A 21,563-nucleotide genomic window follows, 5' to 3' on the forward strand; every position below is an offset into this window, starting at 1 on the left:
AGTGAGGAAGAACGAACGAGGGAAGCTTTCGATAGAGAGAACACATCGGTCGTCCTCCTCTCTCACCCCGTTTGCCGCTCTTTCTCTGTTTCTCTTTCGCTTGCTCTCCTTTACCGTGCCCACCGAAGAGGATCAATACGAACCACGTGGTGTAACAGCAACGCCACAGAGAACGACCAACCTAACCCTCGTGCATGCAACAACCTAAAACCAAAACCGACCAATACCACGGGGACCAGAACACCGTTTGACCCTGGGCTGACATTTTTCCTGGCAACGTTTTTTGACTTTTTCTCGAGGCCCTCGGGAGCCTACGTTCTTGTCAAGGCAAGACGATAGTCGATGTCGACTCTCGAACGTACAATCCCTCGTAGATTTGATCGTTATGTAATCATCCTTGTTTTTGTTGCACTTATAAGTTGCTCCTATAACGATTAGAGTAAATCTGACGGAAATTTGTTCGTTTTACTCGTTAAGATATCGTGGGAATACCGAAATTTATCGTAAGATATCGCGAAAGCGTTAACTAAAGAGTAATGATTTCATGCTCTCTTTTTTCCTCTTACTAATTCTTACATATTTTTCCAAATTCGAACCATTCTACGTGTACACCTCTAATATACGCGCGCATCTACACCTGTTCATCTTTCTTAAACGTAAGTGATCGAGATTACGCCTCAAATTAGGCAATTTAATCGAAATTGAACAGACATCGTTTGGCGATATACCTACCCGAAGCAATTCTACGCTATATACCATAGACTTTAGATTTCCTTCGACTCTAGACTAGCCTTGGTAATTTACGACACTACATTGTGTGCGTATTCCATAGCGGTGTTTCGATCGTCTCATTGGATGTAACGAGAGCGCTGCATCGAGAAAGCATTTTCTAATAAAGCTTTTACGAGTCCGCGGCAGATCCTATTTTTGGTCAGCTATCGATCGCGTTACCCTATTCGTGCACTCGATTCACCCCGGGCTTAAACCCACGTCAGTTTACCGACCAGGGAACGGCCTTTATCTTTCTGGGACACGAAGTCATCGGTGCACAGAAGCACCGATCTGCATCGATGATCTTCTGACCTCGAACACCATAGTCACGGGACTAGCTCGTTGAATTTCGAGATCACTGATCGGCTTCAAGCTCTCAGTTTAAACGCGATTTTCGACTTTCCCAAGCGCCAACGTTTACGCCCGTGGCCGTCGCTGTCGCGTAGTCTTAGTCGTCGTCGTCGTCGTTGTCGTCGTCGCCGTCGTCTAAATAAAGAAGCTAACCTGTCTGTTTATAAATAAACTTCTAACCTGGAATAGCGTACGTAGATGACGAAATGTGTAAACGGAATGCGATATCGTAAAACAAACGGGAGGGGGTAACGACGATTCGTGCATATTCGTGCGTATTCGACGAATACACGGAAAAACGAGCGATAAAATAGCAACGACAAATAAAATAATAGATTGTCTACTGATTGATAAGATCGCATCAACTAGCTGTCTCTTCTATCGCTTCACGATCCTTCCAGGCGAAAACAGTTAAGACTTAAAGGTGATTGATGTTATTTTATTAATCGATTCAACGTAGAATTATAGGTATCGATCCAAAAACATTTTGGGACTGTGCATCTTTTTTCCCCAAACGATCGTTATCTATTTCGACTATAATTAGCGTAGAAAATCACGATCGATTACTCGAATCACGTTATCCAATTGACCAATACGTAAACGGACCTACTAATTTCCATGGCAATTGTGCAGTTAAACGTCTAGAATCGCAAAGTAAAATATTAATTTCGCCAGAAGTTAATCACATAAAATAACATCAAATTTATCTTATCTTAAAAAAATTTCTTATACGCTATTAAACATCTAATTATTTGTAGGAATCGTCCATTCGTCACGCGATATGTAGAAAAATTATAGGCAAATATTTGCGTCAATGATTTATCGTAGAAACGAAAGAGTTGATAAAGTTAATGACGACAGAACGTTGTTAGTAAAAAGAAAAATGTGTCTTCGGCATACTGTTCCGTTCGTTAAAACACTTCAATTCTGACGAGTTATGCGCCAGCATCTCGCGTCTAACGGACATAGGCAGCGAGAAGAACACAAACACGAAGAAAGAGGGTGTAAAGCCTACCCTTGTAGATTGCTTTGAAGGAGGGTTGCTATTACGGATGGTTTCATACATTGCACACCCCTGACTTCGAGTCTAGGTCGGTCATTCACCCCGTCACCATCCCCGATATTACCCGGCAACCCCTACTGACAACTCCCCACCCACGATCCCCTTCCACCCTTTGCACACAACCGATACCCCTCTATCGCTGCTTCGCTTCCACCTCCATACCAGCTCGGTGACGTCATTGAGATGGTCCCCACCGAACGGGGCGAAGCCTCCCTCTGTGATACACCGAGGACATGGAGAATGGTAGTGCTGCTCGTTCAGAGGGGCTGGGGGAATGGTTCGACGAAGAGAGAACATCGACAGTGGCGTAGACCGAGGGGGTGCATCGAATTTAAAAATTTACTCATCGATAAGGGCAAGAGCGTGCCAGCGATCTTGTATACAGATGTACGAATCGAAGGTGAGAAATAATATTTTTGTTGCGCGCTGAACGAATAATTATCAGTTCGGATCTCGAACGGTAGGTTCTTCGTGTAAGATTCCCGGGATTAATTTTATACTTTCCTTTACATAAATTCGCGCGAACGGAAACGCAGATTTACAGTACATTATAAATAGTTTCTGTTGTTTAAATATCGTTGAGAATAGAGAAACGAGGATATTGAGAGAAGAGTTGTTCGCGTTTCACAATTTTGGAGTTCGTTTATTGAAAAATTTGCGTAGCGATGTTTCCAAATGTTATCTTGGATTGTGTCGTACCGTTAGTCTCGAAAAGGTTAAATATTAACTTCCTACTTCTGTACTGCTTTCACAATATTTTTAACATTCTCAACAAAATAGATCGATAAATCAAAGTCGACGACTTCTATCTCATTTAAGACGACACGATTTATACAGACTACTCCACAGATTCATTAAACGAGACTTCACGGTACAATAATCCAGCAAATCGAGTAAACCGTGAAAGCATTCGAAAAGTCGTCGAATTTCACTAACCAGACGTACCTCTTAAAAATCGTAATCCTTGCTTTTCGACTTTCGATTCCTTAATTACCGCATAAATTTCAGTGCCACCTGTTTCGCCGAGCGTGAACGTCAGCTTTCCGCGACTATTTCGCTGTCCTACGCTAGGTAGATACACTCACGGAAATAGCGTGCCTGCTCCAGGGTAAGATATACAATTTTTGCCTCATTATCATTCGATTATGCTAATAAGCAAAGCCAACGAGACTCCTTTCAACTCCAACAACGGCGGCTCCTTTCTCCCGATTTCTCGTAACTTTCCTGCTCTTGTCCTCCTCTTATCAGTTTCACTCTTACGCGTTACATCGTCCCTTCCAAAACTGGCTGGAAAACTTTTTTCCCACCGCAAAAAAAGTAGTCGCAAAAGAATATATATCAAGTATATATTCGGGAAATGCTAGACGACCGTGACGTAACAGACTCGTCGTCGCGCTGGTTCCTCGCGAGGGAAAAGGAATTACTGGAAATTTAGTTAGCTCACTCGCTTACGTAAGCACGCGTATGTTTGCGGAACGTACACCGGGGCAGGTAATTCCAATCAATAAGCAAACTTGAACGTAAAATAGCAGCCGAGGCCTAATCGAGTCGCGTGACTCTTCGTGAAATCGCGCATCGTTACTTTCAGCGTTTCTCTCTATTCAAATCGAGACTTTTCGTACGTGAAACACGACATAGTAGCAATTAAAATCAAATCGATCGAATTTGATTTCGTCGAAGATGCCGCTTAGAAGGAAAAGCTTTTATTCCACATTTTCCACTTATCTTTGCTTATTTTATTCTAAAGCGAACGTAGTACACGCCCTCGACAAATTTTCAAATACAATTTTCTCGAATACGATAAGCGTAATTGTCAAACAATCGTCTAGTCGTCTAACTATCGACGATCGGTTGACTCATAAGCGGTGGGTAGATTGACTATTACCTACCATAGACGAAGGCGTATGTCGTTGGTTAGCAACGGAGACGGGAAGAGAAAGTTAAAGGAGCATAGTGCACGAGATGTGCCTATGTACGCCGTGTGATTGAAAAAGTACGTTCGGATCGGCGGCGATCACACCGTGAGAAATTCTATCTAGATGCAGGAAAGTCTGTGATTCAGCCCAGGATAGAGTGCATAGTTAATCCGACACCAGTTCGCGAATTAATACCATCGACCGTTGACGATATTGTGTTGCGATTTCGAAAATCGATTGCCATCGCTTCCGCGACGGATCGTGTTCCAGTAATTCGCTGTTTGTTTCAAGTTTCTGCGTGAACCGATCGGTTCAGTGACTCGATTCGTTATTATCAAACTTTACTGTTCTCTTTGAAAGAAATTACAAGAGATTATATGTATGCAGAATTCTATCGAACACGATCTTGGCGCAAATTTTGGTTTCAAAGCAAGTTTATTTGGTCCTGCGACCATACGATATTTTGATAAAAAATAGTTAACAGACTGCAAAATAATAATAATAATTGATAGTGAAATTGAAGAAATAATTTTTAAATATGTCTCAAAAAGGTAATGTTTAACGTGGCATATAATATTAATATGGTTTTTAAAGAACTTTTTATAGTTTTCGATGCCTTAAATTTTCTTCAAACAACTTCAGCCTCAGAAGTAGAAAGCTAAATGGATCTGCAAAAATTGTATAAAAATCCAGGGCGATACTTTGCGAATATGGTATTAGAAACATTGCACCGCGATAGCAAAAGTATGTCGATTTCAACGATAACACTCGAAGTGATAAATCTGCTCTAATGAAAAGCGAAAAGACATTTATTTAAAGCAAAGATAACAGACATTCGTATGACAGCATTGCTTTCAAATAAAGCATTTACGACTCACATTCGTAAATTCCATCGTACAGAATGGAAAGCTTCCGGAACACGTGGTGAAAAGTGCTAGCTGATCGCGCTCGCGCGCAATCTCAAACAAAACGAGACCTCGTTCGAAAATCGCTTCCAGGCTATTGCGATATAACTTCGGACTGATCTCGAGCGAAAAAGAGGAGCTGCAAATTCGCATCTCCAAAACCTCGTTCGTAAAGCAAACAACGCGTATATTCCAGCTCGATATACCAAATCGGGCGAACCTCGCCGGGAAATTAATTTTCGAATCGTTCGTTGAACATACGAGGCTGTGGCTTTTCGACGGTACGACAAATCACGATGATGAGAACCGCTGCTCGGGCAAGGCTACACTGTGAGCGCAAAAGGTGAATGCATCCGCGCTTCCTACATTTACGCAATCGATTCCTCGAACTACGGTCCGCACATTGGAATCAACACGTTCACCATCTTACGTACACGTGTGCAGAACTCCCGCGATATCGCGTGAACACTAACGTGAAAATAATCGTTTCTCATGGATTCGCGAAACGCATCCAGGTCTCATTCAGACGGTCACAGACAATAAGCGTGAATGAAGGAACGGTTTGATCCGAGTCGCGACTTGCTACCATTTGATGGTTAATCCTTTCACGCTCGTATATCGCGTACGGGCGATATTGTATCACTATGGTTGAGTTGTCAATTAATTGAACGATAAATGTTTTTGTGTTTAGTAAAATTGGTCTCGGACTTTGGTACGTTATCGATTTCTGAACAATTGTCCGATTAAAGCTACTTTCTATCCAAATTTTCAATTAAATTTTACTTCCTTCAATTATGATACAGCCTCTTGACAGAAGTTTCATTAATTAGAAAACAAATTTCATTCAAACAGAAGCACATGTGATAGTTACATTCTCTTCAAAGTTGCTGCCAGTTAGTCCGGGCATCCGGATTTTCTTGCTCATTAACCCATTCTCCAAAGTTGACAGCCGTCGAATACGAGGCCTAAAATCAAGTATTCGATAGGCTAGGCAAATGCCTCTCGCTTGCGGACGTCAAGTGACACTACGTGGCGGAAAAACGCCAAACGAAAAGTTTCATATTTGAATACTATGTTACTTTAGTCGTCGTTGCTCTCTATACGACTCATCATATTTCAATTAATATAGTTTCTTATTACACTAATGGTCGTGTGTTATGTTGAAACATATCGTTTACCATTTGACGGAAATACGAATTTCTAATATAATAAACAATAAATTAAATATATATTTATAAAAATAACTGATAATGGTCAAGATAGCAGTAACAACATTGTAGATACATACAGCTACAGACAATTTTTGGAGCATATAAAAACGGTCATGTAATGTTTGCCAGTTCTGAATGAATTTATCGTTAATTAGAAGTTCGTTCAGATAATCCGAGTAGCAAATCTGCGCTCGTGCGCTCGAATTTCTGGTGAAAGCTGCTGTTCACCAGCCCTTGACCTTCCTTCGGCCGAATTCCAGCCGATCGTATCGTCGAGGACTCGTTTCGTAACGAGATACGGTTTCGAGGTAGTCAGAGGCCCGGTGATAGGCTTAAAAATATTTTCGTGCGACAAGCTTGAAAGCGACCGATGACAAGCGAAAACGAAAGGATTCTCCAGGAACACGACGTCCCTGATAGCGGTGCGTTCGCACGTGATCACACTGTTACAGCCGGCGCCGTTGCTTTCGCAAGACTTTCCCCATTGTTTAAAAAATAAAACCGCGACCGTCCCTTGAGGTCGTTCAACCGACTCGAACAAGCGCGTTTTAAACAGGTCGTTCAACTTTACCGCGCGTTTGCGACTGTTCGAAGTCATCGATCCGATAGGTCTACACGAATTTCGACGTGATCCGTCGATAGAAATTACAGATAAGAAATGATGTGGCTGATTGTGTAGCGGCGTTTAAAAATTACGAATTTTTAGCGTTGATATCCAATATAATAAATATTATATGACGATACGTTTGTCGAATACCGAGTGATTTTACACGTATGTGAAATCGGCTATATCATATGCAACCACCTGATATTTGTTAAGCTTCCACTTTTTTCGATTCCTCGACAAAATCACCGCATAGTATTCGCAATCCGTAAGCGACATACGCCAAGCAGAGGCGATATACCGCTAGCCCGCATTCGCATGTCGCAACACAGAGGCCAGTTGCGAATAAACAAAGTCGAAGGTCGATCTTTCGACGTGGATTCAGCCAACTTTCTCCGGTACTCGTCGGTGTCCCTAAGTCTAGAGCGAATCGCATCGATTCCAACACGACAGGAATCGAAGAATCGTGGCCGGCTTGAGTAGGAGGCGAACTTAACGATCTTGAGATGCGATCGCGCTGCTCGAGGCCCTCCTTTCACGAGCCTCGAAGAAAAGTAGAAGCGGAGGGAAAGGTCAGACCAACGAGGAAGTGGCCGAGCAAAACGCGATAATAAACGAAGGAATACTTTCTACTTCGTTGAGAAGAGGTCTTCTGCAGCCTCCTAAATGGAACGTGACGCGGTGCTGTGTTAAGCGTAGATTCGTGTTTCCAAGAAACTAATGCGGGCGCGGCGCATTCGCGGTTCACACTTCTTGCGCCCGATGACCGAGCAAACGAAAGCGTGTCGAAATGCATTTCGCGCTACGGAAAATAAAATTCTCGATGTCAGAATTGCCTCGTCGTCAGTCGTCCTATTGCTTTTTTTTCGAAAGTTTAAAATCATCAGACTCCGTGATATCTAGGAATCGAAAAAAAAGTAACTTTAGGATTTTGTTTCCTAATATATATATATTAGGATATATATATCCTATATAATAATGTATATATATTAATAAATAATAATAAAATGATAAATATATCCTAATATATATATATATGTCTTGTTGTTTTCGATTTTTCAAAATTTCTAATGTTCCAATATTTCTAATATAAGATATTCTAATATATATCAGTGAAATCCATTTAAAGGAAGCGTCGCGTCGCGAACTTCCTACCAGCAAGATTCTATTCCTATCCGACAGAAAAATTCTTTAGTCCGTTGCGTCTCTTAGTCTGCGCTTAACTAAGCGAGTTCGCGGGCTTTCTCAAAAGCTCTCGTATGTGGGACGCGTCGCGTCGGTAACCTCAGTATCGGGGCACACGATTTCGAGGAGATCTATTTCTCTCTCCCTTGCTGTTCCACTCCGCGACGATCTGCGTAATTACGTACTCTCCTAGGCTAGGTCTAAACGCGTCGATGCTAAGCTAAGCGAGCGTTTCTCCGCGCAATGTACAATGGCAACGGCATTCGACCCACGCTATTGCTGGCTGGCAGTGAAACCTCTGGTGCACCTTCGTCCGCACGCATCCACTTATTCCGCGAGCTGCTTCGCGCGTATGTTCGTCTCGCCTTGTCCGACCAGCCATTCGTAGAGAGGTAAGTACTGGCCGTTGGATAAGATCGGAACGTCTTCGAGTTTCCTTTATCCGGTCTTCGCCGTTTGTTCTCTCAAATTTATTTCTGAAAGACGTACACTATTGTCCATACCTGTTCGAACGCTTGTTTGTTTTTAACACCATGTAAATTAAATCACAGATAGAAGGATTTACAACGATTTTCTTATTTAATTGTTATTATCGTAGTTATATGCAAGGCGTTTACAAGATTTTTCGCCGTTTATACTAATTACGAAGAATAAGGGGAATAAAAAAATGTTCAACCCTGAATTGGTATTGTTTGATCGTATATGACCCGAAACACAAAAAAGTTGCGTTATTTAATTATAGATTACTTCATTTGAATTTGAGTTCTATACTTTACGCGAAAAAAACTATTAATAGCATTTATGCAACAACGTATGCTACAGATCAACCGTGTATCCAAATACTTATAATCAGCATCTTACATAATAGTCTAGCTACTGGATTTATCTGACTATCGTTCAAATCCACAGTCAACGACATTCAACTCATGCTGCAAGTCACCAAGTTTCCGTGTCTCATAATCGGTACACAGTTTATATAATAATTTATCGACATATCACATATACGATTATTACTCTTATTTTGCGAAGACATTCATTCGATAGATCGAGCTATATAACGTATCTTACGTTTCTGCGGACAACGCTGTCCTTTTCCCACGACGTACATCAGAGACAAGGATCTACTCTATATCCGCGATGATTAATAGGTCATAAGCGGATGAAACGATGTACACGTATAGGAGTAAAAGAACGAGTGAGAGCGCATCGTGCTTCCTGTGAGGGGAATCGATTTGGTATCGACGATCCACGCTAACGAATCACAGTCGTTCGTTACTAATGGGCTACCGATTCTGTATGACGAGAAGCTTTGACTTTGGCAAATAGCACTGAAAGGAAAAATGGATGTAGAGGTGGTTATAACGTGTAGGTGTATTTAATAACGTAATGAGCGAATGAATTCGTAATAGTCAAACGTATTAAAATAAGTACAAGTCCAGAGATAGTGTATACCGGTTGTAATCGTCGCTCGCTCAATGCTACTATACCAATCGAAGAAAGGATAATAATACCAATGACATGGGGAGCACGTTTATACATCTATATCAACGGACGTTACCATCAAAAAAGTTGATCTTGTGGTGTAACTCTGGCCGAAGGTTACAAGAAACGGCAATAACAATCTGTTCAAAGTTCTTTTACCTCTAGACCCTGTAACCTGAAACAACGTTAGTATTCAAAGGCACAATAACGTGGATCTCTCCTAGACTTGAATTTTCCGTTTTCACTTGAACTTTTTCTACGCTCATATTCCGCTACAATGTGTTCGGTCACTCGGACAGTATACACTGGCACGGAAGAGTAATTGTCTTAATTAAACACGAGACTTTTCTGCGAGTAGTGTAGGACTTTGAATGGTCCGACCAAAGAAGTTATTTGTGTATAGAGTCTGTTGTATCTGTTATCTTTTCCACGGAGGAATCTTTTCTAAGCAGCGTTTCTGGTGTAAGTCTTTTGATATTAATTTAAGAAAGAAAAGAGTTTTAAAGACACGCCTACTATAAATTTAAAAAACTTTTCAACGCATAACTTAAAGTGTGATAGAAGCGCAACCTAATAAGAATGTTTTGACAACCGGCATATGATAGACAATAAAGAATTATCGTACTAAAGAACTATTTGTGTTTGAAAATTTTGTCGTTATTTTTATGCCAACTAATAAAATAATACTTAAGCTAGGTTTACTGAGTACACGTTTCCAATCGTGTCGTTATTTCTCCGATATGAATACCCTTACGTTCCTAAACAATTTATTATTGAATTTTTCTATTTTTCTTAGTATTTTCGCATATTTCGAGAAATCAAAATCAATTAATCTTTATCAATTAAATCTAACTCTGTTTCGTTGCTAAACAAAACGCCTAAGATGCACTTGTTGTTAAGTTTCAATGCATCAAATAACAAAATCTTAAACATGCGGTAATCGCGACCTTCTTTCACGAAACAACGCTGATTTTCAAAGTTCCGTTGATTTTGTTTGTGCAAACGAACGAGTGATCAATGCGATTTCTAGTTTCATTAAAGCGTACTATCACGCGCGAAAGTTATCTCCCTGATTATGTATACGAATCATTACGGACTGTACGGAGAGTCATTACATCGAGTCGAGGGTTGCCCGATTTTAATTAGAGGGCAGAACGTACGAGCCGTGCGTGAACGAGTTTGAATACTGGAACCACGTTCCGATCATGCACGGACCTTTTTTTAAACTATTATATTACATATATTTCCTAAAGTATCGTGTGGAAAAAGATCTCGATGCCAATCACAGTTACGACACCGCGTGATAACCTTTAAAATATCACGTGCTGTCTAATTGAAAAACGCCTATCGTCAAACTGCGGAGTCGGGAAGAAAAGATTACGAGTGTCCAGGTAGCGATCGTTACACATTTTCCCGCCACGTACGACAGTTTCATTTTCCTGTTATCGTTGCGTTATAACTATCGTTTTGCGCTTTCAGTACCTCGTAACAGTTCCGCAAGTGCGTGTGTTATATAATATATAAGGGACGAAAAAGTAATACGGATTCACGCATCGGCTTCTAATAATCGTGTAAATATCGTGTAAATCGAAATATAAATGAAATACTTAATTGTTCGTAATTGTTCCATATATCTTCATTGATTGTCATCAAATACCGGTATGTAGCATATAAGATTTATATATAGGTATTTATACAAAATTGATTGATTGGTTATATTAAAATTTTTTATTATTTGGATATATTTAAATAAGTATTATTAAGATATTGTATATATATATTATTAAGAAGCTACTCCAGATTTAAGAATGTTACATTAGAAAAGTTGATCATTAAGTTTAGGATTCTTTATCTGAAGGAGAGGTAACTATGGAATCGAATGTTTTAAATAGAACTATTTTGGTGCAGCATTTGTAATTCGTATTTAACCATCGGTGATATTAATAAAGCAACAATTTATTCATGACGCAATAAATATTGCAATTATTGTAGAATGAATAGAAAATGCTGTTTATATACGTCCTTTGTTAGTTTTTTGCGCTCTATTCGAATAAAGTGAAGTTTAGTAACTCTAACAATGAGTTCAACGAGTTTTGTACGAAAAGGAATATATTAATTATTTTTTGTATACTTTAGTGCGTAATAAATTCTTCGGGTGAAGAAAGATAAGTGGTTGAATTTTATACCAAAATTAAAATTATGAAATGATACACTATAATAATGTATTTGAAAAATACTCTAGATAATTTATTTAAAAAAAACTTCTATAGAAGAGATGGAGGATTTGTTATTATTTAATTAAAGTATGAGGTTGTACTCTATCAGGTACATAAATTTAAAATATTTAGAAAATGTTGCTTTCAACTTCTTTACAGCAATGTACAAGCAATTTTGAAACGAACTGAAATAGCAAAGTGAAATTCATAGACTCGATAAAATTCCATTATTGCATGAATTTTGTATGAAAAGGGGATGATATATTTTAATAATTATTTTACACGCGAAGAGAAATTTTTACGTGGGCTGAACGAACAGTCGCGTTGCTCCGTGGGAAGGCAGAGTTAGTATACAAACGTTTCACTCTCGACGAGCTGGCTGGATAACGGGGCTCTGTTCACGGTGCGGCGCGGCGGAGGTATGTAGTAGGTAGTACCTCGTCGAGAAAGAAGGGAAAGTAGTTCTGTGAGTCAGTGGGGCTTGCGGTACCCCACGACGTTCAACGGTTAAGCAGCCTCAAGCTTCGGAACGGGAAACGGTAATCCAGATGAGCTGTATTATTTATCCTTCTGGAAACGTTCGTCTTCTTCGGGAACTTTATTCCACTGTATTCGATGCCTACAACTTTTTTTTGGCGTACTACTTTGCGTTCATACCATTTGTAATCTTCTAACGTCTCTAACGATTCGAATGCTCTAGCTTGCACATTTAATTTTACACGCTGAAGTACGCTTGCGTATTTTGCGGCTAGTAATTTCAATGCTTTGGTATTTTTGTTGCAAATGCGTGAACATTGTGACGTCTTTAGAAGGATATGATCGATCTTAAATTAGTATTTTTCACGAGGAGAATTTTATTGACTTTTTAGGAATTTTTGACATTTCGCGGTGCACTTTAAACGCGTCGGTTTTGCATTTCTTTTAACATTTTTCATAGCGACAATTAATTAATTTACGATTCTATGTTGTAATATGATATATTATTCTACGACGATTAAGAAAGTCCATCTTCAAAAAAAATAAGGCCCAGAGAAATAACAAACATTTTTCTTATTACAAAAGTATTTATTACTTTTCACAGAAATTTGTATTAAATTTCTTAACTTTCCCTAACATCACTAACTTTTTATAACTTATGATCGTGCTATGAAAATACCACAAGACTAATTGTTTACGGGAAAAAACAAGCACGCTTATTATTAACGACAATGGTTAATCACTTTTTAAGTCACGACAAAAAGAAATCAAGACATTTATATCTGTTCTAGGTGTGTGCAATATTTTATTGCTCCCTCTTGTGTACTCTATTCATGCCACATGCACGTTTTTAATCTCCACCGTCTTTTTATATTCCCAAATATACGGAGAAGTCGAAAATGTAAATTGAACCATTAATACGTTTCTTAATGGATTAATACAAAGAAACATTACAAAGTAAGAAAACGATAATTAAAAAGCTCAAGTTTGGTCACTCGAAAGGAACACTTCTGTAATGTCCATTCATGAGGCTACTTAATTAGAACGTCCACCTTCGTTTCGCAAGCTGATGCATCCTCTCTCCAGATAGCTCGAAATCCACGACGCGCAGAGGTACATTCTAAACCACGAACGATAGCGTTCGCTTCGTTGAAAAGGAATTCGTTAGGCGCTCCCGGGAGCGTGTAATTTTTGCTTTCTCCCGAGGACCGGCACGGGGTAATAGTGGAGCGACGAGTGACACACTTGCCGAGGAACGAGGGAACGAAAGAAGGAAAGGAGGAAAGAACGAAAGAACGAATGAACGCGGCGCGCGGCAGACCGGGGCTTCCTAGAAACGCGCGCGAGAGCAACGAGTGAGTAGAGAGCCTGACTATCCGTCACCGGAAATAGATTGTTCGTTGGTGAAGCGGTCGCTTAATACCGCGACAAACAATAGTTGACCCGAATATGCAGGCTGAAATGACGAACGAGTCTCGACCCTGATGAGACGAAAGCTGCTCGTTACGAACAATTGCACGCTGAAAGGTCATTAACCGCGGCCGATTACCGACCGTCGTGAATCTAGCGTTCCTACTGCCTTAAATATTCCCAGTCAGAAATCACGGAGAACACACTGCGTGCCAGTGATCCTTAATGGGCCCTCAACAACGTGTCGCTTACGTGAATAATTTGCCGCTGAAACGATCGACAGAACGGGGATATTGTTCGGAACAGGAAGCGTCGCGTCGCATCGCTCCTCGCATCTGGGCTTTACATCATGTTGAACGCAACCTCCAGCCAGTGGTAATTTATGATGGGATGCTTGTATGTGACTGGCGAATCGCTGGCTGTTTGACGATCCCGCTGAAAGTAAGAAGCCAAGCATTTTGGAAGCAAGAATTTAGAGAAACTCCTTAATATCCAGATGTTCTACCTATGACTGTGACGGGTTTGCATAGATAACATAATACGACATGAACGTAAAGAGATTTATAGAAACGAAGCATATGAATATTCAACAGAATTTGTTAAATTCCTTCTAGGAAATCGATTACACGAAATATTCTAAGGGGTGTTTCCACCAAAAATATTGAAATTATCGGTTGAATGTTGGAAAATTCTTTCGTAGGGTTATCGAATGGCAATTGGATAGTTGACTGCCGTCGTTTAGAAGCTTATTCTAGTCGAGTGCAGGGAGATCGTAATTGTAGCGGCGATAGCGAGAGTCAGCTAGTTTTGAGGTCAGGGCAACGACGCGACGCGACGTGGAGGATCTTTGTGACGTACACTGTTCCAAGGAGCGCTCCGGTTAGCCTTCCACCTGAACGATCCCCCACTCAGCCTCCTCCTTTTCGCAGCACTGTTCTTCCTGTCGCGATATTGTCCAACAGCTTCAAACGAATTCTCTTTGATTTCCAAGAATTGAGACGAAGTTCTCTTCTTTGGAATATAAACCTTCCAGTATCGACTATTCCAGTATCAATTGTCCCCTGTTTTTATTAATTTTAATCGAGAGATTTAAATTTGAACGTTTAGTTGCGATAATCTAACAGGTATATTTGATATAAACGATTAAGATGGAAAAATCGTCAATTGATTTGCAGTAACAAACAGAACTACGTTTGTTACACGTAAAAGATAATTTTGCCGTGAATATGATATACTACAATGACTATTTTGATTGCGTATGTTTTTTGCAATCTTTTCATTGGCTCTGCTGCTCGAGATATTTTGGACACGTTTTTATATAACGACCTGATCGAAAGATCAAGATCAAGAGAGTCTGTGTCGTCGAGATCGAGCTCGGTCGCAGCTGTGCTAAAACGCACGGTGCGATCCTTGGTCATGGGCTCGCGAGTGTAACGTGGTTCGGAAGGTGAAAGTTTTTCGGTTATCGAACATCGTGGCCTAGACCGTAAAAGAATAACAAGAACACATAGTATACAGTATACAGGCTGACGAGAGTTCTCGTAGTCGTAGGCAGTTTATGCCTCGCTGCTTTCTCTTTTCATTCTAAATACTTCCCTCCAAATTGTTTTCTTAGTCTACTTTCGTCTCCAATCTTGAACAGTTCGTTCTTCCTTTCTATGTGTGCGCTCATGTTAAAATCGATAAATGCATTATCTTCGTTTCTTTTGTCGGGGGTAATTACATTCATAAGATTAATCTAATTAAAATCTCCTTATACAAAGTATACAAACAGACATAATAAATGGAGTAAATATTTCGGCACTCAAACAACGTACAGAATATAAGAGATTGATATAGTATAATAGATACGTTAAGATAGAGAATTGGCTACAACTTTCTTGAACACTCGGCAAAAGTCAGGGCGCGGAAAATCGATCGATCGATTTTATTTCTAAAAATATCAATCTGTTGCCGCAACCGACTCGGATGTCTCGTCTAAACCATTATTGAAAGAATAAAATGCACCGACACGACGTTTAATCTTCGAACGGTATTGTGGTCGAAATCCACGAAGAAATTTTACAGCGATGCATTCTACTTAAGACAACAGCCCAGTTCGTGGCGACGACATTTCGTAACGCGCGTGTCACGCAATCACGTGAAATTCGCACGTTCAGCGCTTAAAATTGGTGTTTCCATCTAGATATCGACGGAGGCTGTGTCCTCGGAATTCTGCGATACGCTAATAGTTGCGGCGAATTTCGGCGAATAGAGCGAAGGCAGCTCTTGCATTTCTGCATTTCTCTCCATTTGTGCCGTAACGGCACAGTAACGACGTTTCTATCAACAACGCGGTTCGGTTACGTAACAAAGTTTTCATTTACGAACGATAAGACAAGCGTGTTACTCGCTTAATTACAACGCTACGCGTGTTAATGTTGACCACGTATTACCATGTTTCTTAGCCTGCGAGACTAATTCTGTTTAACGAACGACTCGATGTTGAAAATTGATAAGAATCAAATTCGTGGCAAGTTGAAACGGTAGAAATCGATCACTGAGAAAAAGTGCAACTCGTCGGCCGAGTAGAGGTGTCGAAATGAAAAAAAGAAAGATAGGAGAAAAGAAAAGAACGAGCGAAGGAAATGTCATGCAACTAGGTGCATAGTCGAGACACAGAAATAAGAGCGAAAAGCGAGGCAGTTTTCGATCTGGTAACACGGCAGTGCTCGGTAGATAGCATGCGGATAGAGTTTTTCCGCGAGCGGCGTGCGTAACGCTAAGCAATCGGGCTAGGCTTGTTGCAGCGGTATTAGAGGTTCCCCTACTGGAGAACGTAGTACAGCAACGCTGCCGTTTTACGAGGAGGGTTCTCTCTTCCACTTCCACAGTTCCTCCACCGCACGGCGCACGGGTTCCTCGTCGGTGAGCGCTGGTGCCCGTGGCCGCTGTCCCAGTCGTCGCCCTACTTTGTCGAAGCCAACTCAGCTCGACACTCGGTTTACACCTCGGTACGACGAGAGAGAAACACGTCCACGCACACGCGCGCACACGTGCACGCGTACAGGGACGGGCCACGCATACACGCGACGTACGTACGTAGGCCACACACGTACGTATTACGACGAACTCGGGCAAGAAGGAACGTGAGAAACGGTGGAGGTGGTGCCGATGGTGGTGGCTGTGATGGTGATAGTGATGGACGTCGTTGTTTTGCCACAATCCGGAAGTGTCCCGCGCGAAAACTCGAACTGTCCCTCTGTTTGCACGGTTCGACGCGTGGAACCACGTGCCTCGACCGGAAGTGCCAGTTCGAAGGAACGAAACAGACCGTTCTGTGACCTACGACAACCTGCTACGTGTGCCTCGCTCTGACTCCAGTGCAATCTCGTCGTGACAGCTCCGTTCGCCTATCCAGTCACCACGATGGTTTCGAACAGTGATCGACGCGAGAAAGATTAGCCCGGCTAACTCCTCTAGAACGTGTTGGTTGAACGTGGCGCTAGTTGCAATTTCTAGAATTATCAGTGTCAGACATTGCCCTCCGATGCAGCGTATCGCTGAATCGACTTAGAGTTTTTTTGTTGTCGGACCGTTCATCCACAAATCGAACGGAACGGATCGCTACTACCGACTTGCACTCTGTCGTTGTCGACGTTTATCGCGAGACGATCGTCACCGTGTATTTTGGACGAACGTGCGAAGGAGCGAGCAAGCAAGAACTAGAGGACGAATTTCAAATTGGATGCTTCGTGACCCGGGGATATGCGCGGCACGAGAAATCGACTAGGATCACTGGAAAGCTTCTAGCAGGGAAACGATCGCTATTCGCGCTGTTCAGGAGAAAGTGCACGGGCTCTCGAACCGGAAGTGCCATCGAGCAAGAATATTCAGCGCCATCGTTCTGTCCCTTTCTCTCTCTCTCTTCTGTGTTCTATGCACGTCACCTCTCTGTTCCTCGTTTCCCGGTGTAAAATATTCGCATCGATGATTTCACGAATTTCGAACGTGAACACGCGTGTGCTTCTCTCTCGTGCTCCGTTGGAAGAAATTTTCGAAGGAAAGTGTTCCTTCTCGCTATTACCATTAATCGTCGCGAAAAGGATGCCTACAGCACGCGAGTGGCGCCGAAACGATTAACGAAACTTTAACGACTGATGAACCTCTTCCTCGTTTGTCTGATCTCGAAAACACTGCCAATTGCGACTAATCGTCGCCAGATCGGCGATTACTTACACCTTATCCTACTGCCTGTGATTTTATTTGTTCTCCCTTTTTTCACTCTCCGTCTCTTTCTTAATCTACTGCTGTCGTCACGGCCAAAGTCACCGTACATCCTCTCGTCCGTGTGTGCCAATCCGCGGAGCATGCGCCGATCAAAGGAGCCCGCAACAGCCGTTTGAAAGGCGCGACCCTTGAAGACTGGTGGAAAGGATCGCACGAGCGCCAATCGATCGACTTCGTTTTCATTCTGAACACTGCCATCACTCTCGAGAGTGTCGAGACCTTTACAATCGGCCGCTCGATCGGGAGTCGCACACTGCCAGTAACCCGGAGGAAAATCCGCCGATCACGTGACGAGGTCAGCCAAAATTGGAAGAGCCACCGCTCTTCGTACATTACTCTAACGATTCGATATTGCAACTTGAAACTGCCTGATCGATAATATCATTTTCGGTGAACGCGGGAACAAGCACGTTTATAAATCCATGCCCGCAGCCCCAATACGACAACGACGTTTCTTTAATCGCCGATTTTTATCGTCCCTTTATCCAACGTCGAATTTACGTCTGCTTCGTGTATACGCTCGTTGTCAATTAGAAACGTGTTCTCGTCGAATCATCGTCGTCCACGTTCCACGGAGTAACGCAACGAGTCGTGGCCCCATAGTCACGCGTTGATCAATCGTTTTCTGCGAAATCCACGCGCTACTTTACCGATCTTCGCGTATAGATAGAACGAGCGCCATTTAATTAAGAAAATATTACGGCTTCCTACAGAAACTGAGCCGTGTAATGGTCATAGAGAGATAGAAAAAAAGAGCGTAAGTCGTTATGCAACTGCTGCATGGCTGCCATTTTGGTCCACACACACGTATGCGTAAGTGGTTGCACGCGCGCGAATGAGATGCGAGTGATGCTGTTTCGCGCGTCTCCGTGCAAAACTGACGTATGAATGGTGATGCGGCCCGCGTAGCGTGCAACGCGATAAGAACGAGTCTGTTTGATAATGTTGTTGCAACAGAACAGGGCTACCGCCAGTCCCGAATAAACTCGGCCCGTGTTTACACGTAAATACTACACGCGCGGCGCTACTTCCAAAGTTTACATCTCGCGCACAACCCAAGGTGCAACGAACCCTAGGGGAATTTCGTGTAGTAGTCATCGACCAACGACACGGTGGACCCTGATCAGCTATTTTCGAAAATGCATACCACGGAACGAAGAATGGCTCGTCGAGTATGAAACGAATCGAATGAGAGAACAGGCTCGAGAACCTTTTTTCTAACCACCTACGGTCTGTCAAAGAGAAATTGCGGGAAAGGAATTACATTGGACTCGTTGTGTATGAGGCTCGATTAAAATAATTGATATCTAAATATCAAAGCCTCGTTACAGAGAAGAAAATATCATCTTTTTTTTTGGCGGTTTAGCGTTACGAATTACCTGCATTTAGTGCATTTCACGAAGAACGTGTTCAGGCCCAGATCCTTTGGATTACCGAACTGCCGCGAATGATTCCATATCTCGACGATAAACTCTATTGATTTTCGACGATTCGCTTATTGAGCAATAACGATGCTCGAAAATCGATTGTCTATGGAGCATCTAAAATCCATCAACGTCCGTTATTTTCGAGCTCTGCATACCACGTTCGATCTATGAGACTATCGCTGTTTTATTATTTCCATGCATGTTCATATCTTTTTTACACGATCATGCGCGCTGGACATATAGATTGACGTTGTGTTCAAACCGATCGTATCACGACGAAATACTTAATCAAACCGGGACTGAAAGGAGAGTAACGTGACGAAAACTCGAAGAAAAGACTACAACGTTGTCCACGTTGGTTGTATCGAAGGTACAAAAAGGATTTTGCGTGACAAACGAAGAAATAAATGGATCAACGCAGCGTTGCTGGTTAAACGTCATTGGTCAGGACGCGGAGGAACCGGAAAAGCAGGAATGTAAAACTAAGCGTTTTCTGTTAGGACAAAGGATAACCCAGTTTCGTGGGCAAGCTCGCACGTGCAAATGGGTCGTGAGTCTTTGCTCTATCGCTGTTTTGGACACTGCGAGGCTTAGGTATATATATTTAAAAACCAATCGACGTTGAAACCGATTGGTTTGCTCGAGATTTCTGTTCAACTTGCTACCCTGCCACTTTGTACCGAATCGTCCACACGGTCACTATCTTGACAGTTGATAGTAAATAAATTTGGATCGACTCACACATGGACCTGATGTTCGCCGACAACTTGATCGGTAATCATTGCCGGAGCATCGATATAGTTTGACGCCATCGAACTTTCATCCTCGTGCGACTCGATGGATCGAATTCTATCGCAGGAGACGAACGAATGAGGAACAAGCGCACGTGCAAATACTTGAGAAAACGGACGAAACATGAGAAACACATTGTTCATCGTGCAAAACGAATTTTTGGCTAGAGAAAGGTGCGAATAACATTGGTGAACCGTGTATACGTGTATGTGTGGCTTTGTGTGGATATATATACAAAAGTACGTAGATACATGTGAGTGGAAGTGCGCGCGCGCAAACAGTTGGTGTATAAACGCTAACGTAATACGACGTATCTTTCCTCCATACCTGATCGACAATCTACATCGTCGATAGGTCGATGATCTTTTGTAATACCGTCCCGACGCGACGGTATCGTCGGCAGGGATTTCGACAAGACTTCGCCTCTGCCAGCATTTTTCGTGTTTTGGATGTTTTAAACGGAAAAAATGTAAGTCAGCAATTGGTTTTCTGGTCCCTGTCTAAACTTTCTCGTTTTAAATATTTATAGAAAAAAGATGTTTACCAAATGACTTGTTCCTCGCGAAAAGTGTCGTTAGTTACGTTATATGATAATTAATAGGCATCCGTACCTGGATACTTGAAAGCGAAGTCAACGAATAGGACAAGCAAGAAAAGAAACGATAATAATCAGGAATGAATATCGGACAGGTTTCGATCAAGTCGAAAGGTCTAGGTCGTTCGGCAGGTGACAGATGCCGACCGTCCGAAAATTCGTAAGAATCTGTTGAGCAAACTTCATCGAAGGATCCTAATCCCCTCTCCCCAAATACGTCATATATACGTTCGTCAGACCAGGAAGCGCAGTTTCGAAGATGAACATAAAATACACCGTGTCTTCCATAGAACAGCGGACGCTGATGCAAGCGTTAAAGATACGAAAATAATTTTTTAATGAATTCTGGTAACCTTGAGGAAACCATTAAAGCTAGGAAGGTTTATGCAGTACGAATAGTTGAAACCTCCAGGTATACGGTGTTCTTCCGAGCATAATTATCCAGATACTTAATCACGTTGAATCGAAATTTATTCATGAAAGAACTACCACGCAGGATCATTTATAATCTGGTTAAATCCTGAACGCCTTTTTTTCTCGATGCAACGATTATGCTTCAAGATTAAAAGAAACGAAACGTCGACATACGTAGTGATCGTTTCCGTTCGATTTCATTGATTCACGAGTATCGCGTTCAAGTTGCCTAAGGCTATTGTTTCTGTTTAATTGGCCGCTATCTATTCTCAGGATCATCGTAGATCAATTTGCGCGATCGTTCGTTCATGGTAGGACAGAATGGTTTCTCTGTAATCTATAAATACGTGAGACGAGGCAATACACCAGTCGATTGTTAGGCAAATCTACGTACATACGGATCGTTTATTAGTAGTTCGGGAACGTCGTGGTCAGACCTGTTCCACTAATTACGTAAAGATTTACCAGCTTTCTG

The 21,563-nt window shown here is 41.8% G+C and overlaps 1 protein-coding gene across 5 annotated transcripts in view; it reads left to right on the forward strand.

Moving 5' to 3' along the window:
* Nucleotides 1-21,563, forward strand: part of LOC100741042 (hormone receptor 4-like) — a 151,350-nt gene that overhangs the window by 90,603 nt on the left and 39,184 nt on the right. For 2 of the 5 annotated variants that reach the window (XM_033323898.1, XM_033323900.1), the window contains exon 1: nucleotides 16,391-18,155. The exons of 1 other annotated variant lie outside the window; for it this stretch is intronic. The gene's annotated coding sequence lies outside the window, so the exon portion shown is untranslated. Of the gene's footprint in view, nucleotides 1-16,387; nucleotides 18,156-21,563 lie in introns of those variants that run through there. 2 more of the 5 variants (XM_033323899.1, XM_033323896.1) reach the window with 2 other exon arrangements.

This window comes from Bombus impatiens, unplaced genomic scaffold (genome assembly GCF_000188095.3).
Source record: "Bombus impatiens unplaced genomic scaffold, BIMP_2.2 scf_1283, whole genome shotgun sequence".
NCBI lineage: Eukaryota > Metazoa > Arthropoda > Insecta > Hymenoptera > Apidae > Bombus > Bombus impatiens.